Below are 24814 nucleotides of genomic sequence, written 5' to 3' on the forward strand. Positions count from 1 at the left end.
AGTTTTCAGGCATAAGAATAGAGTAGAACTGTGATCCCTTAGAGAAGATAAACACTAGTCTACCTCAGACTGTAACTGGATATTTATTTTCATCCTGGTTTGTCTCTGGGGTAACCAACCTGAAGCTAACCCCATCCAGAGACAGTGGCAGCTGCTCTTCACCTGAAATTTACATGAAGAAACTTGAGCCTTTGGGTCAAACACCCAATTTAGATTACAGCCCAATTTCTATAGTCAGGCATCTTTCTACTGCAGGGGAGTGCCATATAACTCAAACAATTTTCAAATTAAAAAAAAAAAAGGATTTATTTATTTACATACCCAGGAAGTCAAGGTATCCCTTTTGCAAAGAAGGTAGAAATGCATGAAGAAAGGACACACAGTATGTGGTTGACTTTCTCCCTGGAAATTCCCTTTAAGTTTGACTTCAATGCCACATCACTCTGACCATGTGGTATTGTGTTCCATAAACTTCTCAAGTTAGAGAGGCACAAATTTTGTGATATGATTAAAGGTTTAGGAGACAGATGAAAATGAGTCCAAATTCTTATTTCAGTGACTTAGTAAAACGTGAAATAATGAAGTAATGGCTGTTTGGGGCTGAACTAAGGCCCACCAAAATTCGTATGTGAAGACCTAACCCCCAGTACCTTCCATTGTGATTGTTTTTGGAGATAAGACATTTAAAAAGATGACTAAGTTAAGATGAGCCCCTCAGTTTGGGCCCTAATCCAATCTGACTGATGTTCTTATAAGAAGAGGAAATGTGGACACAAAAAGGGATACCAGAGTCCTATGCACAGAGAAAAGATTTCATGCAGACACAAGAAGGCGACCATCTGCAAGCCAAAGAGAGAGGCCTCAGAAGCAACTACCCCTAGCAGGCTAACACTGTAGTTCCTGGTTATTAAACACTTAGAGGATTCTAATGACTATATGCACTAAGTGCTCTTACTGAGATCATTTAAGTCTAATGTCGCTCTTTAGAGGCATTATTAATATACACATTCATCATATTTTACAGATGGAGACACTGAGTTTCAGAAACATTATCAGCAGTCTATTCAAGGTCATGCTGAGAGTACATGGTTTGGATGAGACTCCATCACTGCTAACTTGAAATCTTCCCTTGATCACCTAAACATGACTAAAAACAAACTCAAGGTCTAGTCGCCAGACCTGGTTTTCTTATCCAATGTTCTCTAATCCAAAGAATCTTTTTTTATTATTTATATTACCAAATTCTGCCTTACCCTTCAAATCTAATCCACCATGAAAGTTTACTTATTTGACTTCATCTTCTCACACAGTGCCCGACGCAACAGACACACAATAGGAAACTATTAACTTTGTGGAAGTAGAACTGACATGCTTGGCAATAGAATAGATGGGCACCAGGGTACACTGGAAGGGAGATCAAAGATTGTGCCAAGATTTTAATTCAAGGCACAAAAGGGAGTCTGTGGGAACTACAGTGAGATTAGCCCTAAAGGAACTCAGCAGCCAACACTACCCTTCTCCCTCTGTCCCCACGCAGGCTTCCCTACTGCTCTCTGAGCCCAGGGTAACTGCCTTGGTCCAGCTCGGCATCCCTTATCTGGGTCACTGCAGTGCCTCTCCGTGCCTTCTCGCCCTGTCTGTTCTCATTTCCACTGTAGCCAGAATAATCAGTTGGACCAAATTCCCTCTAAAACCCTTCATGGGCTCCTCCACTGGATAAATGTTAGGCATATGACCCACAATGATCTTACTGACTCCTACTCTGACCCAAAATAATGCTCAGATGGGGACAATAGGCAAAGACCTTAATTTGGCCAAGGCGGAAACCCCAGTTGTGTCCCAGTCACAAATTGGCAGGTTGTTCTTTCTTTGTCACTGGAAGCCTGCTTGCACACAGCAGTGATATCCAGAACAGAGGCGTCTTCACCTGGGCCTGGAGGACATCGGCAGGACTCTCAGAGAGCAGGTCTTGCCTCAGCAATGACCTCAACTGTGAGTTTTAAGACGAGCCAGGCCCCTATAGTTTAGTTGTCTCATCTGTAAGACGTAAGGTTTTAGGTACTGATCTCTGGGAGCCTTTCATGACACACAAATTATTAAATCACTTGCCATATTGTTGAGTAAGATCCATCTCAGGATAACTAGAGGCAGAAAAAAAACAACATCGTCATGCAGTGGGGAATTTGAGAGAAACACTGGTACTGAAACAGGACTGTTTGGATGCATTGCCTCAGAAACCAGTGATTAAACAAACTTGGGTTTTCCCGCACCCTCCGAGCTTTCTGTACACTTGTCCAAGAAATGCCAAAAATAAGAGCTGAATTTTCTCCAGAAGCAAATGGGATAGAAACCAGGACTGAGACACACCTCTTCCCACCCAGAATCAGCCAGAATCCACCCAGGAGTTTGTGGCTGTGAGGGTAGGAAGTTGGGGCCAGAACCCTCCCTATCCATTAGCATGGCTGTCTTGGATATCACACAAGGCATGGCTAGTTTAAAAAGAAGAAGGAGAAGAAGAAAAAGAAGAAGAAGAAGAAGGAGAAGGAGAAGAAGAAGCACTCACTAAAAACAAACAAAAAACTACCATCAGATTCTATGAGCAATAAGCTAGCTTGGAAAGCAGCTGGAACTACACACACATTTCTCAGATGAGAAAATAAAGGCACAGGAAGGTCAAATAATACATCCAATACAGCTGGGGAGAGGTAGTCAAACCCTGGTCTTTTGGACTCCAAAATGTGTTCTCTTGTTGTGATGCAGTTTCCTAAAGATGGATGCGATGAGTGTCTGGCTGACATCTTTGGCCTTTTCAGAGTGGAGACAGGTCACATTCACGGCTGCCTTAGAGTCTCTCCTGAGGCAGAGGCAACTCTTTACCCCTTTGGAATTGAGGGGCCACATGGGGAATTCTGGATTTCTTGTCCCAGTTTATGAGTAAGTTATTTTTGATGTTGAGACCCAATTCCCTACACTGTTCTGGTTCTTTTTCAGGGTATTGGTGTTCAAGATTAATCATCTCCCACTTGAGAATCGTTATCTCATTTATCAGGTGCTCCACATGTATTATTTTAGGGAGTCCCTTTCAACCTTATGAAGTGGGTTCTTCTGTGATTCCTGTCTAACATATTAGGAAACTGAGCCTGAGAGCCCAGGAAGTGCTAGACCCAAGAGTCAATCTTAAATTGATCTGACTCCAAAGACTGCTCTCTAAAACACTCTGCCTTCTTAAGCTACCTGAAAAGTTACAGGCCTTTAGGCGTAAAAGGCATTCTCCTCTTTGGTATACATATTCTTTTTGGAATTATATTATTGAGTCATTCAACTCACTTTGGCCAAGTTGGGCAAGACATCACATTTCCTGACCTATGGTTTTGCACACCTGCCTCTTCCCCCAAAAGAAACCCCTACCAAGTTACTCTCTCAGAGAGTGGGATCAGGTCCCACAAGATGACAACTACAGCAGCTGTTGAGACAGAAGCTCAGATCTTCAAGAGGCTGATTTACAGCTGAGAGGCCAGGAGGATCCCAAAGTTGGGAGGAAGGAGCATGGAACTCCTCAAGTCACATCATGGATCCAAATCCTACAGGCTTGATTTTTAAACCTGTATCATACCATATCAAGCCACAGAGTTTAGAGGAGAGGAAAAAATGAATGCTGATGGAGTTCCATTTATAACTCACTGGCCAGAACGCTGTCTTCACTGGAGACTGGGAAATATCTATAAAGTAGCCGAAGCCAATAGGGAGAAGGGGACCAGAATAAATACTGGGTAACCAATCTATAGTTCCTGCCCCTATCTTTGACAGCTACCCTGATAAAATCCTCAAATAAATGATATACTTATGTAAACATGCCCAACCCAAGGAAAAGTCAGAAATTGGGAGGCAAAGAGAATGTTGGAAGGTATGAATTTATCAAGATGACCAGGGTGGATCTGAGAATGACATAACCAGGTTGGCATATCTAAAACTTTAACACAAGCTACAGGGTGACTCACCACATGAAGCAAATGCTTAACTCAATCACTGACAGTAAGGAAGGGCAGAACCCATTGGCCATGGTTTATTCCACGTGGCACTGAATGCACAAAACCCCATATCCTGCAACAGACAGAATGTGTTCTGCATGAAGAGCAGAAGAAGGAAGATGAAGGCAGTTCAAATGGTGGGTATCTTTCGTGGAATCGAAACTGACCTGGAGGACCACCTCATTCTATCATCTGGGACACATACTCTGATGTGGGGGAGAGTTATTTCACAGCCCCCCGACCCCCGCCAAGAGCCCAGGAGAAACAGGTCACAAAATTGCCCCATTAAACTACTTGCTGAATTTTAGGTTGACTTCTCACATGCCTGAAATAGCATATAGGTGTTTCTTGGCAATGTATAAAGAAGGTTCCACAGTTAAAATGATCAAATTTACATGCGGGTATCCTGTAAACTTAGATGGCATGAATTACTTCCATAGGTGTAGTCAGCTCTGAATGCCAACACAAGGCCAAACACAATTCCTTGGGCCTTGCGGATCCCATCACATGACATCCCCCCTGTAACACCGCCCCCCCCCCCCGATATACCGCCCCACCCCACCACACACACACTCGGTGGCTTTTTCTGTATGGTCAGTTATACACTTGTTGCCTTTTCTAATTGCAGCAGAAGGCAGACTGAAGCTCAGGAACTGAAGGGAGGACTCTCGCAGTCATAGGCACCCCAAGGTGAAATGCACTGCCTGGGGAGGCACTGGGTTCCCCATCCCTTGACATAGACAGGCATGGTTACAACACTATAGAAAGATTCTCAGCATCACAACAAGAATTGACTTTAAATCCCTTTTGTCTCCAAGGTCCTGTGGTGCCCTGAACATTGCTATGTCCATATTTTTTTGAGTCCATGTAAAGCTTAGACACAATTAGAGGTGTGTTCACACATTCATTGACTTGTTCCCTCATTTTTTAACTTATTCAACTAATATCTATGTGCATATAATTCACCATGGGTCATGCCATGTGCTAGGGCTGAGAGAATGGAGAAAAACATTAAGCATGCTGCCTCCCAGAAGGGGGTCCCTGGCATATTTGGTGGTGCTACGCAATGAACACACACATATACATATATACACACTCAGCTGAAGTTAGAGAAGAGTTGCTAGAGAAAAAAACATCAACAGTTTTAAGAAAAAGGATCTGTTATCTAATCTGAAATATTGAATATCTCAAGGTGTTTAATAAAGTTCATTGTTACTGTGCTTTTTCACAGAGCAGTCATTGGTGGCCATGCAGGCAAGGAGTAGTGTATATGTGAACATCAGTCTTACTCAGGAAACTACAGGCTGTCAGAAATAAAAACGTTCATAGACAGATCGCTGAATCTATTCCCTTCATCTGCCATGGCAGGAAAGTGAGGCCAAGTGAGGTCCAGTAATCTGTACAAAATCCACTGTGATTTTTTTAGGGGAGCCAAAGCTGGAATTAGGTGCTTATGACTGTCAGACTTGAGAATTGTCAACTTGATTTAATGTTTTATTTTTGACGTTGATGATGATGATGATGACAATGGTGAAGATGATGACTAACGTGTCAGACAACTCTCAAGATGCTTTAAATGCCCGCCCTGTTGAATCTGCAAAATAAGTTGTGTAGTTAGGTGTTATGGTCCTCATTTCACAAAGGAGGAAACTAAAGACTAAAGAAATTAATTGCTTTGTAAAGAAACAGAGTCAGGAAATGGCAGAGTCAGGATATGAACCCAGGTCTGCTTGACTCTCAGAGCTCATAACTGGGCATTATGCCTCGTGACCATCTGGTCTGCTCTGATGGACTGCTTGTTGATTTGTTCAGGACACCCAGGACTACAAGGAATCAAATATAAGTCTTAGACCCCAGCTTAAAGCCAGCTAATGTTTGTTCATCAAATCTTAGTGAGAGAAGGTTAGCTGATAGTGGCATTCCCATCCTTGTCTCCCTGTGATGAGAGCACTGTCCAGCCAAATGAAACAACACTGAGCAATGGAGCAGAGATAACTAATCTAGGGGCATGACCCACCCCATTGGAGACGTTTACAGCTGCTGCCATCACAAGAGCAGAAGCTGTGATAAGGAGCTGGGAAAATGTGTTACAAAGAAGGCTACACCCAAATCAGACTACAGACACAGACCAGAGTCAGCCTTGGGGACTCACACAGTGTGGGAGGGCAGGTGCAGATCCCAGGGTGCAAACTGTGTTTCCCTAATTTTTTTTTAAGAGAGAGGGGAAGGGAAGGGGAAAGAGGGAGAGAAACATCGATGCGAGAAAGGAACGTTGATCAGTTGTTTCTCGCATGCACCTTGACCAGGGACCTGGTCAGCAACCCAGGCATATGCCCTGACTGGGAATTGAATCAGTGACCTTTCGCTTTGTGGGACGATGCTCAACCAGCTGCCACACCAGTCAGGGCTGTGTTTCCCCCTTCAAAGGGCTCCTGATTCCTGGCTGAGGCGTGGTCTTTGTAACACCAGCCACACAACTTGGGAGGGGACAGGGCCCCTTTTGCATTTGGCCCCTGGCTAACTCTCACTTAGCTTTTGCTCCTGACACCTTCACTGTATTTGGAAGCCACAGAGAGCTGTATTTATAGGTGCCAGAATACTCAGTGCTATTCCTCAGCTCTGTGCTATTAGATATGCTTCCTCTGCCACTTTCTTTCTCCTTCCTCTTTTTTTTTTTAATTTGAGAATGTCTATTCATTTTCCAAGATTGATTCAATATAGCACGTTCTCTAAGAAGTCCTCTGTAACCTATAATCCATAATGCTCTACTCATCCAGATAAGAATAATTTAGTTCCTCTCTCTCAAGGGAAGTCATTATACCTTGGGCACATCTATATCAGAACACTCCCCATATCACATTAAAATTGCGGGTTCACATTTTTGTCTTCCTCTGTAGACCTTATGGAGAGCAAGGACTATGTTGTATGTATTTACAAGATGTAGTAAAATAAACATCACATTGCAGATTCTCCATAAATATTGCATGAATGAATATACAAATGTATACATGAATAAACTGATGGGCTCAAGTTAATTTCACAAAAGATGATCCTTTTATTGTTCGTAGTGTGATGATTGGGTGCTCGCACTCTTTTGTGACATGTGCCCCCCACAAATCTTGTTATAATGTTAGCATATTACCCATATGACATGAATGAATGAATGAATGAATGAATGAATAAAATAAAAGCAGCCCTGGTCTAATAAAGGGAGCCAAAAATAATTAATCTCATCCATCCCTTCTGTGGGTCTGATCCACAATATCAGGTATAGAAAGAATAGTTCTTGAATACTCATGATTCAGACTAGCTAGGAGGAGGGTCCATAAAGATGATTCAGCTCAAGCCACACTGAACGCATGGGAAACTAGGGTCTGGGGAGGTCAGGTGACTTTCCAATTACCATACATCTCAGGGAAGGAAGACTTTCAAGTGAGCATCATACCTACCCTTTTCCATCAATCAGAGACATGCTTTTGCCACCATTTCACAGATGAAGCAAGTATATTACTGAGCATTTATGATGGACCATGCTCTGTTTTGGAGGTGAGGGTCTAGTGGGAAATAAGGCAGACTAGTTTTCTGTGCTTCAGTGTCTCCCATCTGGGTAGGAGAGGGGACAGATGAATAAGCAGAAATGCAGAGTGTATGGATTAGGGCCACTGCACCTGGAGCTGGAAAGTCTAAGTTTTCCTGGAGGGAGATCCTGGCTAGACTTTGGGGGACTTAGGCCAGTGTGATTACTGAATTCAGTAATGGCTGTCTATGTTTATTATCAGTTTTTCTTACCCACTCATAATGAACCTTCTAAACTGCCAGGCCTGTATGGAGTAAGTTACATAGTTTGCCTTTTTAAACCCCTCAATTTCTCCTAACGTTAAGTTTGATTGTTCCCATTTAACAGATGAAAAGACTGAGGCTCCAAGCGGATAAGTAGTAATAAAGTCCCCAAACTAATAAGTGGTAGAGTCAGATCTGCCTTTGTCTCACTGTGCCCCTCCCAGTCTACCATGCCTTGTTTCAAATGTGTGCTCTAGGTGTTGAAGAATAGCAATTTCCAGATTTCAGTGAAAATGCTGCATTTCCCACCAATATGAAACATCAGCTAAGTACAGAAATTGGTGCTGAGCTCCAGAAAGAGACATAAGGGAGACTAAGAAGGGGTCTGATTGTTAATGGGCAACAGTCGAGAGAGAAAGGGAGCGAGAGAGCAATTAGAAGGCATAATTGCCAAGAGAGGTGGGCCAAAGAAGTGTGAGAAACATAAAAGGAAGGGACTCACTCTTCCTAGGGAGGCCAGAGAGGTGCACCCTATCATGATTGCTCCTTGTTGAGGTCTAACTCAGAGATTTGACATCAGAATAATCACCAAGACCTCCTGGTTAGCACAAAGTCAGAAAGTACAGAACAGAATCCAATGGGTGAGCTTTGCCAAGACTCGTTTGTTGGTAACCTCTGCATTTTCAAGAGCTCCCGCCAATCCCGAGCAGCTAAACTATTCAAGAAGTGGGTGAACTGACCACCTAGTACCTGGGTGGGCCTCACACTCAGCTGCACAGTGGAAGCCCCTGGGGAGCCAATGCACAGGCCATGCTTCAGACCAATTTAATCTGAATCATTGGGAGAGGAGTCACAACTGTTACCTTTAAAAAGTACATACACACCCCCTTATTGTGATTTTAATCTGCAGCCAGTTGGGAAACTTACAGCTACATGGGAAAAAAAACATCCAGTTTTGGCAGCAGAAAAACAACAGACAGGCCAAAAAAAATCCCTAAGATAAGTGAGGTAGGTAATGGCCCTTGTTGTGCAACCCCCCTCCACAGAGCCTTTAAACATCCTTTCTCTTCTGAGTGAATCATTTCCCACTTCTGCCCACCCTTCCTTCTTTTAATTAAGTCCTTACCCCGCTAACTGTCATCTCAGGATCCCTTCCCCAATGCAGGCCACCGAGTCAAGTCCCTTTGTCATCTCTCCTCAAAGGATCCTTGCCTCAGCCTGTAATCGTACAACCAGGAGTTAAATAGCAAATGAAGTCTTCTTGCCCACTAGACTGGTTGGTACCTTCCAGAAGCAGGAACCATACCTACTGAGATTTCCTATGTCTGAAATCCAGACCTAGTTCAGTTACTAGCACAGAGCGGGTATTCAATGGGTATCTGTTGAATGAATGAATAGATAGATGAATAAATAAGTAAAGGGAAGGATTCACCTATACTCTAGGTAATAAAACAAAACCTGATCAAATTTAGTAGCTTTTTTTGGGCATTGTTGTCTTTTTCTTGCCTCCAGGCTTCTGTTTTTGCTGTTTCCTCTGCATTTTAACATTAGCCTCTTCCATTCTGCATTTCAAAATCCCACTCACCTTTCAAAACCTCACTCCGCAACCTCCTCCTGCATCATGCCTTTCCAAATCACCCGGCAGGAAGGGAATTCCCTCTCCTCCACACTACTTGGAATCCTAATTGGAATGTGTTACTCTATTTTGTCTCAGACACATATTACCACTTTCAAGGGATTACAAGCAACCTAAAGGTGGTAATTGCCTAATTCATTTCTGGCCTTTCCCACTGGTGCCCAGTAAAGTGCCTGTCACACAGTAGGTATTCTGTAATTATTTGTTTTAATGACTGTCTGAATGAATGAGTACATATCACGGGTAAGTGGGCAATAGATTTCTGCATTCATTTTTTAAACGCAGGCAAAAGAACAATCACATAGATTTTTAGCTCATATGTATTCCAAGGATTTAGTCTTGGAAAAAATTACTAATCAGCCTTCTTTTTTTCTCTTTCTTTGTAGACCACACTCATTCCCCCCCCCCCTCACTGGAAGAGAGAATGAAGATAAGACAGTGATTCTGGATGAGTTTGAATAAATGTATTTTTCACATTGTTTAACAGTTAGAATTGATGACAACTGGTTATCTGAGGCACTGTGTGTTTTTTAAGAATGATTCACAGCACAAAAGTAATAATTGGATATAATTGTAAAACCAATTGGTATAGTTTCAGCACACTCTTCAGTTTATGGACCTCAGTTTCCCCATCCATAAAATAAAAGGGGTAGAATAGATCAGTGTTCTTCAGTGTTTACTTCCCCAAGACATACATCATAACTCATTCAAGACTCATTCATTCATTCATAAAGTAAATGTTTAATGAGCATCCACTATGGCAAGCCAAAAACATCTTCTAATGGAGGAGACAGGCAATTTTCAATAGCCATATAAATCTCTGTACTATTGCTATGTCTGGGAGGTAAAGTATTTTAACTGGGCACAGTATGGAGGTTTAAGCTAGTCAGAGGGGTCAGGAATAACTAAAATGGAAAAACCTCTTCCTGGAGTATGAGCATGGAGTAGTCAGAAAAACAGAAGCAAGAAGATATATGAGAAAAAGAGCTATTTTAAGTAATTGGCTCATGAGAATGTGGGGGCTGGCAAGTCTAAAGTCTATAAAACAGGCTGGCAAGCTGAAGGCCCCGAGAAGAACTGATGAGTTTCACGGTAGTCTGAAGACATTTCTCTCTTCCTCAGGGAACTGGAGTCTTTGAAAGCTTTCAACTGATTGGATGAGGCCTGTCCACATAATGCAGGGCAATCTGCTTGATGCAAAGGTCTGCTGAGTTCAATGTTTATCTCAGCTAAAAAAAAACTTCTTCACGGTAACATCAACATGGGTACTGACCAAATTATCTGGGAACCACAGCCTTGCCAAGTTGACATATAAAATTAACCACCAGAGGAGGCCAAAAAAAAAAAAAGTGCAAAGAAAGGCCAGGGTGGCTGTGGGGAATGCCTGGAGAGAGGATGGTGGGGGAGGAGACCTAGAGCAGAGAGGGGCATGGCCATGCACCTCATGAGCCACGGAATGGATGTGTGTCTTTTTCCTACAAGTAGTGTGAAGTCTTTCAGGAGTTTTAAAGCAGAGGTTTGGCGTGATCAGATGTGATTTGCAAAATCAACACTGTGATGAAGTTATGAAGTTATAGGGTGTGGGGAGACTGGTCTGTTAAGTACAGCAGAGAAGAGATGAAGAACTAAGATGGCGGTGTGGCAGGTGGGGAGATGCAGCATGAAGTTAGAAGCATCAGGTGATAAATTGACAGGTAGGGTGACTGACCAACAGTCCCAGTTTTAGCACTGAAAGTTCCTCATCCTGGGAATCTCCTCAGTCCCAGGAAACTGGGATGATTGGTCATCCTAGAAGGAAATGCCAGTGATGATATTTAGGTTTCTGGGTACAAAAGGATCATCCTGAATACCTTCTATCTTGCTAAGTATTTTGTATAGAAAAGCATACATGGATGGATGCAACTTGTTGGACAAAATGTCCTTCAAGTCCCCTTTAGCTCTCCTATTATGGCTCCTTTAAACCTAGAGAATGCTTGCAAAGGCAACATCTTTAAAAATATCATATTGAGACTTGGACCTTCAATGGACAAAGCTCTTCCATCTGAGATACAAATTTGCAAATCCTGCTGACTTCATTAAACTCTACAATGGCTTTCTCAAACCAGTCTTTAGCTAGCATCAGAAAGGAATTATTAATTCATTTATTTTATGCAAAGTTAGTGTTGTGGAAGTACCAAGAGTTATATATCTTTGTCTTCACTCAACAAAGGACAACTCAATAAAAAATTTTCCTTTATTTTACATTGTCTCATTTGTATGTTCTATTGCTCTCCCTACCTTACCTCATCCTCTCTCTAGCTCTTAATATATGTATTTTTCCTAAAGGTTTTGAGAGTGAGTTGAAAACAATTTGTTTCTTTACCTTTACATATTTAAGGTGTTTTTTACTAAGAATAATGACATTCAACATCGATACCATACTATTATCTAATTTATAGTCTACATTCAAATTCCCTCAGTGGGCCCGATAATCTCATTTACATGCCTTCTCCCCATACCTGCTACCTCCTGGATCCATAAGGCTTTGCTTACATATTAATTTATACATTCATTTATCATTTATTTGTTAATTTCAAGAAAGTATTTTTTTCATTATAATGTAAATTATGCTCACAAGAGAATGAGAAAATAAGGTGGCAAAGAAACACAAACTCTGTACCTGATCTCAGAATAGCTTTATTCATTTTTTTATAAATATCTTAAATAGCTTTACAAATCACTATATTGAACGATACTGCATATACACAATATTACACATATTATTTAACTTCACATCTTTATTTCATCTTTCAACATTGGAATATTATATCCTGTGTTGTGTCAAACTCTTTAAAAAGTGTGCTTAATAAGTGCATAATAGCTCAGCAAATGGCTGTTGCAGTTTACCGAATCATTGGCCATTGAGGAGAATCCACATTTTCATGGTTATACAAATCATACAATTAACCTATTTGTGCATCAAGCTGTGGTGTATTTCTGGTGATTCCCTTAGGTTATATTCTCAGAAGTGGAATTGTGGGGGTCAAAGGGCATTGGTAGTTTAGCTCCCAATACATAGGGCAAAATTGCCTTCCAAAAAGGCTGTAGCTCTTTCTTCACCTGCTGGAATGTAAGGAAGTACCTACGGGACGTGTGAAAACCTAGACAGGAGGGCACCACAGTTAAAGGGAGTTATATGAGGCTCTCCTCACTTGTCTTGTCCCAAACAGCACCAGAATTTTCATTTTTCCAGCCAGATGAGTTCTCACCAACAGCAGCATCATTTTAGAACAATTCCTGAAGGAAGTATTTTGTAGCAGTTACTGGAATCTGAGGACAACTTTCATGGAGTCTTTGACTTCTTTGATTCCTTGGGTAACTTTTGTCTTTGGTTTTGGCTTTGTGTTTTTTTTTTTGTAAGCTTATTTCCTAGGAAAATGCTCAGTTTCTTCAGATTCTTGGGAATATCTGTGGTTAAAACTTTGTTGCTTTTGCTGCCTATGATTCAACATTTTTTTCCTAGTAAAAAAGTACTCATAATTTTCTTCAGGAAATAACCATTCCCCACATTCAGCCTATTGGTTTGAATACAGTTGACCTGTCTTCCTGGAAAGACATTATTTGGTATAAGGATATTGGTGTCTTAAATTTTCCTAGGCCAAGTGATTGGATTAGACTGGCCAAGTGACCCAATTCAGGGCAATGAGATTTAGGCATGGAGTGCTTGATTCAACTGTTTGCTGAGAAAAAAACTTTTTTTCCTAGATGGAAGCTTTGGACTTTGTGTGCTCATCTGACCCTACTATGGTATTTAGAACAGAAACCTACACATCTTAAGAAAGGGCTTATAAATGGGTGGGGGGGTACTAAGCTCTGATGACATCATTTTTGTCCCCTGGACCAGCCATACCGAGATGTAAATCTATCCTTGGGATGTTCAGGTCATTGAGCCAATGATTTTATGTTTCCCTTAGTGGGCTGGGTTCTGTCCCAATGTGCCATCAAGAGAGACTAACAAATATAAGACACATGAAATAAATAAAATTAGGATACATTGAATTTCAACTTTCTTATTTTACATGTAGTGATATAAAGGTCCAAAGAGGGTCACTGGCTAGGCCAATGTCCACCTAGAGATGGAATCAGGATGCAGAGCCTCCTTCCTTCCAGTACAATGCTTTTATCAAATGTCATATTACCCAAGAAAAGATCAATACAGGCACACCTGAGATATTACAGATTCAATCCCAGACCACTGCTCTAAAAAGAACATCACAATGAGTCATGCAAATTTTTTGGATTCCTAATGTATATAAAGATTATGTTTACAGTATACAGTAGTATACACTGAACAATGCAATTAGGTCTAAAAAACCAACTCATATACCTTAATTGAAAAATACATTATTGCAAAAAAAACACTCATCATCAACAGAGCCTTCAGTGAGCTGTAATCTTTTTGCTGGTGGAGGGTCTTGCCTCCATGTTGATAAAAATGCAACATCTGCAAAGCACAATTAAGTGCAGTGCAATAAAACTAGCTACGCCTGTAGTTGTAGTGGCAGTATTTTCTTTATTTCTCTGTTATCTTCAACGCAGACTGGTCACTATAGAAGGTTGTGCATCTAGAAAATGTGCTATGCAATTACAATTATTGGAAATACAGTATTTTGAATTTTTGTGTCTTTTTTATAATCGGAAAGTTTTCTTTAAAAAAAATTAGAAATTCATCCAACTGCTCAGAACCAATTCAGAGTGTCTGTCTTTATGGGCTCATCTTAAGTTGGAGAAAGACTTTTAAAGGGAAACTCAATCGTTTCCTTATGTCTTTGGCAAAAGCCAGGCATTTTTAGGCAGTTGGCTTGGTTATACATTCAGTCAGTCCCTTGGGGCACGCAGGTCTGTCTCGAGGACACCATTCAATGGGGCTCTTCTGGAGCAGCTTTGAGCACATGATTCCAGTCTCAGGAGGTTTCCGGTTTCTGGTGCCATGACTTAGTGCTGACTACGGGAACTTTAATTTTCAGTCTAATCTGGAAAACTGCATTAGTTACATAACTCACAATGACTTTTTGGAAGGTGTTCCAAGGACAGAGAAGTTGACTGCACTTGTGAACAAGGGGTATAGCCTGCATTCTCACACACCGATACAATTTTAGAGTTGGAACGGCTGAGAAAACACTATTAATAAATATTCGGAGGTGGAAACTGGGGCTCCAAAATAAGAAAGTGAGTTCCTCAAGGGCACACAGTGAGCCAGTGGTAGATCTGGGGTGATTCTGCCTTTTTGCCTAACACTCTTTCCGGGGAACTGGCTACTATTTCTTACTGCCTCCTTTGTTAATTGGGGAAAGAGAGACTCTCCATTGGCTTCTGATGATTAGTTATATAGCTTACTGTCACTGTCCCATGGGTTATTGGTTTATGAGTATTATCACCTCTTATTACAATTTTTTGAAACCAGACTTAGCCATTATTAAAGATTATAACCATTGTTCCATCCTTTAGTCCTAAACCTCTGTGAGTGCCATTTGAAATAGGACAGCCCCAGCAGCTGACCAAGATTCTCATTACCCAGCTCTTTGGGGCAGACTTTTGCCAGCCTACACGACTAGCCTGTTGTGATTCATCAGACAGGAATACAGGAGGGCCTCCCAGCCAGGGCTGCTCACATTAAAGAGGCCCATTGGGGATAATCTCTGCTGTTGTTCCTGGCTAACATTCTCCATTCTCTCTTACTGCTGCCTTAAATTTCAGGATTGCAAATTTTAGTGCTATATCCCAAATGTTGTAGCTATGCATCCTTCATTTGCCTAGTTATGGTTGAGATTGGTTAAAAACACAAACAAGAATGGGAGAAGCAGCAGGTGATAATTTGACATGCAAATTTTACTTACCATTAAAGTAGCTTTGCCTTGTGCTGCTCTTCCGGGGAACTAATTCCTGAATCAGTGGGGGTCTAGTAGCCCTAAATTCCAAGATGACTGATGAATTGGTATCTAAGCCTCTTCCTTCCTCTGAGCCCACCTGATGTGGGTGGTGGCAACAGAGATGGCTTTCACAATTTTAAACAGCTCCTTCTAGACACTCTTTCCAAAAGTGTTGATAAGAGACCAAAAGACAAGATGTGGGAAACACAAAACAGAATGATTTTTAAAGCCTTTTCTGTTTGGAAGGCTCGAGTCCATTTCCAGGCTTGTGTTGACTGGCTGTTTCAATGAGTAAGAATGTCAGCCCTTCCGAGTTTCCACTTTTCCATCTACAATAAAGACTCTTGGTAGGCTTTTGTTAACGTTAAAATAATTGATTTTGAGAGCTAGAAAGGACATTGAACTCCACTGCCTCAAACTAAAACACAAAGCCAAAAGTGTCAGCTTCTTCAATCTCATTCCAGAGTAGCTGGGCAAAATGTGTCCTGCGAGGCTGAGGGAGTGAGAGTCAGGACCAGGGAAGACCAGTTCACTCCCTAGGGGCTCAAACTGGGGGTGACGTCCTGGGGACTAGGATCAAATCCAGCTGAGGGAGCGGAAGAGAAGGCAAAGGTCTCAACCAAGAAAGGCAGGCTTCCTAGTTTCGTCACTGCCCTCTCAACCTTGGGGATAAGGGCTCCAGCCCCTTCAGCGAAAATTAGCTTTGCGCCCAACGTCAACAACAGGGTTCATTTCTCGTATCTCTTCAGAGACAGCCATACTGGGGGAATTCAATGAGGCTTCCGCTGGCAAAAGAATTCTTTCTCTTTCAACTGGGGGAGATAGAGAGGATTCAGATCATACGTTCGATTGGGAAGCCAGAGTGAAACAGGTCAAAGACCTAGCTTTCACACAGACTGTCATACTCGGAGAGGCTAAAATAAAGTGTAGATCTCGAAGGTCCAGAGCTAAGATGTCCAAGGTGGAGAGAGTGGGTGCACTCATTCTATACCAGGAGGGAGCAACCTTCAGAGCAGTCTGGGGGGCTGCTGATGTAGTCACAGTGTCGCAGGCGTAGATGGGTCACTGAGTTCTCAGCACCTAAGATGAAACAGATGCTGACAGGATTGTCTGGGACTGTCACTGAAAGCTGGATAACCCACAAAAGATGTGACCAAGCAGAGCAAGACAACAAAATCTGTAACTGACTTGAGGGGAACAATTAAAAAGGGCAAGCAGAGATAGCGTTGGTGAACTATGGCTACTGGAGGGTGAGTTTATTCTCTATTTTCTAGTGTTTCTCATCGACTCAATTCCAAGCCGTATTCAGGATCACTTGCCCAGTGTATGATTCGCTCCCATTTCAGAGGAAACCCCTTTTGTCTTCTTCCCTTCTCCCCTGTATGCCCGGGATCCCTCCTTCTCAGTCAGCACTTCCAGCTCTTAAGGGTTTGATTGCCCTGTGATTAAGGAGGTTTGTTGGGGTCTAACATACTGAGAAAGGGATGGGGAGAAGGCAATAAATATTTAATGAGAATTTTGCTTCCAAGACTTCCTCTTAAAGGGGAAAATGGAAATCAAAAATCTTCACCGGAACCCCTGTTGTTGGAGGACAAAGAAATGTTCTTGCACTGCTGTGAAAATGAGCTGCTGGCACCTCAGCAAGAGGCAGCCCCGAGAGGGGGGGTCTTAATGAATCACAGAGCAAAGAGCCCTTTCCTGGAAGGAATTATCCCCAGTGCTTTCTCTAATAACACTCCCAGGCCTCCGCCTGATGGATGTGGAGTTACGGCTTTGCAGTAAGGCTCCCAGGTCGTAAGGTTGAGATTTATGCAGCATTCTTGGCCAGGGCTCCCCACCTCATTCTAAAAGCAGGGCCATCACGTTGGATCCTTGCAGTTTGCTGGCCCACACGGAGGGGCTGCTTGGGGCCTCAAACTCTGACAGACTTAAGGACAAAGCTTTCTCAGAGGAAGCCTCAGAAATTGTGGGGAGACGCATTTGTGACTTTGGACAAGTCAAGGAACCCCTCTGTTCCTTAGATTTCCACACGTACAGAGTAGAGATAATGCTAGTACTTGCATCATTGCAATATTCTTGACAATTTAATGAGATATTTTTAATTTTAATTTTTTAAGTTATTGATTTTAGAAGGAGAGAGGAAGAAAGGGAGCGGGAGAGGGAGAATGAGAAAGAGAGAGGAACAGCAAGTTGCTGCTTTCCACTCATTTATGCATTCATCAGTTGATCTTTGTATGTGCCCTGGCTGGGGATTATACTCACAACCTTGATGTATTGGGATAATGCTCTAACCAGCTGAGCTACTTGGCCAGGGCATGAGATATTTTTTAAAAGCACTTACAATGGTTGACTTATAATAAGCACTGTATAACTGTTAGCTATTGTTTTTCTTGTCATTGTAGTGGTGATTTTGGAGGATGTTGGAGCTTGAAAGCAAAGTGGAAAAGAGCTATGTGGAAAAGGGTAGGAATGTAGTTGATATGGGGAAGGTGCCTTCTTAGTAGTAACTGTTGACATGCACTGAAGGTTTACCATGCTCAAGGGATTTCTTATTTATTACCTCACTTAACCCTCACAGTTACCAATGATAAATACGTCATCGCCAGCAGCGATATTACCACCTCCATCATGATGGGAGGTGGGAGCCAAACCCAGCTCTGACAGACTTCAAAGACTGTGTTGATACTCTTTTCCCTAGAGCCATCTCTGCCACCCACTTTAAGCCTTCCTTTTATTCCAATGTTGGGACAATAGAATGTTATTACTGTAGCCTATTCTGCTGGCCTTCTTCCCACCAGGCCCTTTCGGGTGCCCTCAGGGCTGCCACTGATGATATTGACCTGTGTCCTCAATTCGGCTCCTCCCGAAATAGCCCTAACCAGTATCATTGTCACCGTGACATTAGTAGGTGTCTTGTTGCCACGGGCCCCAGCTCTCCTTGGGCCTTGGGAAACTCTAGATATCAAATCTTCTCCTGTTCTTTCCTTTGGTCCTTCTGCCTCAGTTTCCCTCCTTAGCAGTTCTGTTCCTATTTAGACTTGTCCTAAAACTTAGCCTCATAGCTGCGACTCCAGGTATCTTTTCCTTGTGTATCAAAGTCAAATTTCTGCCTGGGATCCTATTCCTAATTGTCTAAAATTATGCCCCTACCACCTATCTTGCTATTTGCTCCCACATGCATGCCCCAGACACCGCACTGGAGATCCCTGGCTGGTGAAATGGCCTGAGAGAGCCTGAGATCACCATGCATCCCAGGCCACCAGGAATACAGTCTGTCTTTGCCCCTCGCACTATTGTTTCAGAGTTCAAAGCCAATCGGCCCCAAATAAAACAACAGGTCAGCTCGCTTACTTCCTCTGCTTTATTCAGATTTGGACAAGGAAGTGGAAATGCTTACTGCGGGACAGGGACTTCACTCCTGAGGCCTAATTTCCCTCTATCTAGTCCTTGTCTGGTTTCCTTTTTCCTGTTTTAAAAATTCTCCCTGTATTCCATGTCCACATCCTCCTCATGCAGCCTGATCTTCCAAGATTTCCTCACCGACAGTGGCCCCCACTTCTGCTTTGTCATTTCCATATTGGTGGAGATAATCTGCTGCCCAGAATGATCTCACCCATACTTTCCCACCCCCCGCCTCTGCCCCCGCTCAATCCCTCCATGCTCTTCTTGGCTGGCTCTACCACTTCATCCCTCAAATTTAGGCCTTCATTTGCACCCCTTTCATGTTCAAAAGTTGATCTGATGTGGGAAGATGAAGTGCATGGGCGTGTGTTGAGTATCTTTGAGGATCTTATCTCTTTCTTCTCCCCATGGACATCTCTGTGCACTCACTGTTCACAGACTAGCATGGGTGGAGCTGTAAACTACCTGAGGACAGAAACATTGATGGATTCATCATTGCGTCACCAGCACCAACAGTGCTCACAAGATGCTGGGGTCCTGGCTCCCCATTTCTCCTTGGGTTCACCAATCACATTGGGAAAGGGGATGCTTCCATCCACCTACCTGCTGATCCATTCCAAATCCTGGCCATTTGGTTATTGTCTGACTGTTCACAGGTGATTGTCAATGCTAATAGCTCTCGTCAGAGGTTCTTCCCTGGTGACTTCCCTTTCCCCACAAGAACAACATGTTAACTGTAAATAAATGCATTAATGGACAAATGAATGAACCGCAAGTGAATGCACACATACAGAGTCTGCTACAATGGTCGGCTCAGCTTCAGGGGGACCACTGAGTGTTATCCTTTGGGGAGGAATAACAGATTGAGGGTCTCACAGGAGAACAGATGGGAGATTTTGGGGAACAGATGTAGGGCCAGGAAGGTCAGAAATAAGAGGTTAGGGTCTCTTGGCTGCCGGTGGCATTCAGGGTGGCTGCAATCATACTCCCTTGCCAGAAATTCTGTGAGTCAACAGGGTGCATATCAGAGTCCCCCTCCCCTTTTTTGCCGACACTCATTGGCAGTTCTCTGAAGGGACAGCTGGACCTAGTCCAGGTGAGCCAGGAGCCCATATTGTGCTCACCTTTCTTTCCACTACAACAGCTGGCTGATTGCTCTGGGTTGAAGAGGTTTATGGTGACCCTGTTAATTGATGCACAAAACCACCCATCAAAAGGTAAACTGATAGCACCGCTCCCTGAGGCAGCAGGAAACCTTAGTCTGCAGTCTGCCTTCTGTTACCTGTTCTATGGCTGAAGTAATAATGCTTCCTCAGTAAACACCAGCAGGGAAACAGTTAAATGCTGTGTGGTATATTTCACTCCAGGAGGGCAGTTCAGTGTGTGATTGAACATTCCATCATCATTTGCCATCTTCAAATTGCCCATAAGAAACCCCAACATCTAGATGCAGTGTTAGAACAAAGAGGGCTGGGTACTTTGCATTGTAGGCAGTGGGCAGCAAAATTTGAGCCGAAGCATTAGGATAAATGGGATGATCAGAGGGATGAGAGAGAGAGACACTTTTCATAGACTGCTTTTGGTGGCGATTTTTCTTTTTAATGTGGAAAGGCCATATTTTCTGGGGGAAGAGCAAAGAGTCAAGAAATGTGGTTTTTGAATCCCAATTTCCTTTGATGAATACAGCATTTGCCCCAGCACCTTTCTGCATGTATATGACAGTGCATAATACAAATAGATAGTCAAGAAGTGATCTCCGTTTCACCATCTGAGAAGCCGGAGTCAAATCTTCCTTTTAGGGAACGGGTAAAGTATTTCCAATAATTTCCAATTTAAAATTTTTTTTGTTTTGTTTAGCCAAGCTATATTCATGACCTGGTGCTATATTTTTTATAGCCATTATTAGCTCATTTAATCCTAGCAAATTATCCCAAAAATAAATAGTATACCTGTTTTATAAATGAGAAAACCAAGACCCAGAAACTGAAGTTGCTTACATTGGCCACAGGGTCAGTGGGTCAGTATATTTTCGAGCTGGGCTTCCAGACTGTGGTGATTTAACTCAAGGGCTATGTGAAGCAAAACAGGAGAGTCACTGAGGGCATAGGATACCTGGCCAGGTTGAATATGCTGCTACCAAATACCAGCCTGTTGATGTTAGGCAATTTATTCAGCTTCTCCAAGGTTTAGTTCTTTCATGTGTAAAATTGAGATAATGAAAGCACCTTTCCCACAGTTTTAAGGTTATTAAATAAAATAATATCTATAGCACACTAAATAAAGACCCTGGCACAGAGTAAATGCTAATGTCTGGTTACGATTGTTCCGATAAAACTACAGGATGCCTAGAGCCTTAGTTACTATTAGTGCCCTCTTATTCATGGACCTGGGACTGGAAGGTCTAAATATAGGTGACCAGTTAGGAGATAGGGTCAATCTTCCCTGAGAGACAAAATAAAGCCAAGGTGGCAGGAAATGAGAGAAAGAGGTGGTGTCCAAGGAGATGTAGGTGGAAAATGGGAAGGCTCGTGACATTATTTACCAGGCAACGTATAAGAGAAGAGCGGAGAACAACTCTCAAGTTGCTGGCTGGGTCAGGTTGTTGGTTGGCTTGTCATTAACCAATGTGGCTAAACAGCTGGAGGAGCAAGTAATAGTGACATGCCTGTAGAGACCTCTTAGCTAGAAGGGCATGTATCCAAGAACCATCGTCTTGTGGAAATACTAATCAATAATTCTGTCCTTAACTGAATTTATATTTTATTATAAATAAAGAACAATCAGAATCTGGCATCCAGCTACGGTAGAAATAGCTCTTAGAATTAGCGATCAGGAGAAAGCACCATTACACTCTCTCCGTTCCTGGAGCCTGTAGGCTCAGAGTTCTTATTTATCATGAACGAAAGTTCTGCATAAAGTTCTTAGGTACCAGTTTGCAAAAGCCCCTGCATAATTACATTAAATTCGCTTTTGCCCTGCAAATTCAAGGCAGAAGAAGGCTGAGGTATGGATTGGACCTGAGTAGAGTGGCCTCCTCCTGAACGCAACAATTGTGTCCCTGTCCTCTTTGCACAGCGGTGAACATGCGTCAACGTCCTGTCTTCAGTTCGAAATTTAAAAATGATGCTGAACTCTAAGCAGGCCAGAGAAATGGCTGAGGAAACATAGAGCCATTTTTCCAAATCAAGAGTTTCTCAAGTGAGGGTTTTCATAAGAGCCCGGTGTTGGCCATTGTTCCAGAAAGGCACTTGATTTGCATCTTTAGGGCAAAGGCACGTGATTTGCATCTTTAGGGCAAATGTGCTGCACATGGAAATTCTTCATTTTCCTTGAGCAGTAGAAAATATTGCAGAAGTCAGCACACTGAGGACCCCTGAGCTTCAAGGCACAAGGATGGTGGATGAACAGGCAAGGAACTTCAACCCTGTGCTGAGCTCTAAGATTCATTCATTCAGCACCTGTTTATTGATTGTCTACAAAATGTTAGGCACTGAGACTGGTACTGGGGACACAAGCCCTTGCTCTGATGGAACTTACATTCTTTAGCGGGGGGGGGGGGGGGAGGGAAGCACTAGTGGCTAAAATGCAGCCCTTGCCTTTCTTGAGCTCAAAACTGAAGAGATGTTCAGATTTCAGGCAAGAGCAGGGAAGAGATAGCACATCTTGATTGAGGGCACAGACTTTGGAATCTGATAAACATAGTTTGAGTTCTGGATCAGGCCATTTATCTGCTAATTTGTCCTGGGCAACTGACCTTCATTCTCTGAGTCTCAGAGCTCGCTTCTGAAGGGCTGTTACAAAAGGCACGTGAAATGAGTTAGGACAGCGATTTTCAATCTTTTTCATCTCAGGGCAGAGAAGAACTAATTACTAATATTCTTTGACACAACAAAAATATATTTCTTGCCAATCTGACAAAAAATTTGATATAATTTTGATTGATTTACAAAAAAAAATAGTAATTACCTACCCTTTTTGCTCCAAAGTGACTTTTTAAAAAATCAGGTACCTGTACTTCTATATTACGATTTCTGGTACCAAGAATTAACCAAAAAGACAGAATCTTATAATGTAACATGTCCAATAAGATGCAACTCTATTATATGACCTATATAATTATGGTTCAAGATGGGGTGTTCACACGGGACAGCTATTGTTGTGTTGGTTGTTGTCATCGTTTTAATTTGACAATCTAAAAGAAAAGGAGTCAGTGCCTTTGACTAAATAGTCAGCTACTGAATGTTTTACAAATTCTTGCAGTGCACTGGTTGAAAATTGCTGACCTGGGGAATAAGCACAAATGTGCTATATATAATATTACATATTGTATAAGTTAAAGATGTCACTATTAGCCTTAGGCAAGTTATTTAACCTTTCTGAACCTCAGTCTCCTTATCTGTGAAATAGGGATAATCATGTCTTCTGCAGGGTGCAAGGAAGATTAAATTTGGTACTTTCTGTAAGGCACCTAGCCAGCACTGGAGCTCAATATTTAGTAAACATTATTGTAAGTATTAATCAAAGCACAGAATGCTGTAAGCTAAACACTCCAGAATCAGTGTTATTTGCCCCCTCTATGGAGAGTGGAAAAGTTTAGAATGGGATTTTAAAAAGTCTGCCAACTGGAAAATTCTTTAGAAAATCATCTCCTAGGGTGTTGTTAAAGATATATTTTGATGAGGGCATAAACAATTCACAGACCAAGAAATTGTATTTCCCTTGTGGTAAGTGTTATCCAAAAATCTAATGGGGAAAGGATTGCGGCAGACATTCTGAACACATCCACGCAGAGAGCAGCAAGTTGTAATAAAAAACACTATCTGAGGTAGGAAATGTGTGTTTTCTTTTACAGGATAGAGAGGGCCATTTTTTGACATATATACCTGTTTCTCAGAAAAGCAATATTAAGTAACTCCCACTTCCATTTCCAAGAAAGCAAAAGAGTCCCTTTTAGTAGATACCACTTATGAGTTGGAGATTTTTTTTATCAAATGAATCCTGTTGCAAATGGGCCACTCCTCGCAGGAGCACAAGCCAGAACCCACTGGGGGTCTCCGTGGCTGCGCTCCCCCGGTCCTGCTGTCACTGCTGGTTTCCCCAGGTACTGTGAGGGTGACATGGGGTCCGTGTGTGTGTGTCTGGATGTGTCTCTCTCTCCCTGCCTCTGCCTCTGCCTCTGCCCTGTCTGTACCTCTCTTTTCCTGTCTACTTCTCTGTTCTCTCCCTCTCTCTCGGCCCCTGGAGGCCTCTGGTTCTGTCTTTCCATCCCAGGCTCTTGATTTCTGACTCAGTCTCTATATTTTGGGCTGTAATTTTCCTGGACGGTAATTTTCTCTGTTACTGACCCTGTTTCACTGTCTCTCTCTGGGCTGTGTCTGTCTTACTATCTCCTCTTTTCTTCCCCCATTCTTTCCCTGCCTCTGTCTTTTTCTCCATACTTTTTTTTTCCACCTCTCTTTTTTCTCTTTAGCTATATTTTTTGAAGATTCTTCCCCCTCTCTCAATCTCTTCCTCTGTTTCTGTCTTTGTTATAGGCTTTTTCTTTCTCAGCCCCTCTCTCTGTATAGTTTTCTCTTTATCTCTACCCTTGTGCCCCCACCTTTCTATCTGGTTCCTTATGTTTCTCACAGTTTGGCTGAGGTTCATTTTCTCTCCCCTCAGCGCGCGGCGCACACACACACAACCCCCGCCCACTCGTTTCTGTCCTGCACCCTGACATCATGGATCCATCCACAGAGAGCAGGCTGTAAATTTAAAGGGACTCCACAACACCAACGCCCCAGTGGGGGCTGCTTGGCTTACAGTGCCTTCGTGAAATCACAGAGACATATTTCATTTTAGCAGCAACTCCTTTCGGGGTGGCTCAGCACTGCACTTGGCACCCAGACATCTGCAAGTAGCTACCCGCCCCCTGCCACGCTTGCGAGACGCCCCCAAGCCCAGCATCCGGGGCCTCCTCAGAGGTGTGCAGCCGAGGGCTCTCCTCTCCCTCACAGCACTGTCCAGCCCCCGAGCCCAACCCAGCTCGGGGGCTGCAGGGCACTGGACTTGGTCAAGCC

The 24814-nt window shown here is 42.7% G+C and overlaps 1 non-coding gene across 1 annotated transcript; it reads left to right on the forward strand.

Moving 5' to 3' along the window:
• Nucleotides 1-7077: 7077 nt before the first annotated feature.
• LOC129075332 (small nucleolar RNA U13) lies at nt 7078-7180 on the forward strand. The gene has a single exon (XR_008529636.1). It is a non-coding gene; the product is annotated as a small nucleolar RNA U13 (small nucleolar RNA).
• The last annotated feature ends 17634 nt before the right edge of the window (nt 7181-24814 follow it).

The sequence above is a fragment of the Pteronotus mesoamericanus genome, unplaced genomic scaffold (genome assembly GCF_021234165.1).
Source record: "Pteronotus mesoamericanus isolate MK-2021 breed Mesoamerican mustached bat unplaced genomic scaffold, CSHL_Meso_final contig_52, whole genome shotgun sequence".
Classification (NCBI taxonomy): Eukaryota; Metazoa; Chordata; class Mammalia; order Chiroptera; family Mormoopidae; genus Pteronotus; species Pteronotus mesoamericanus.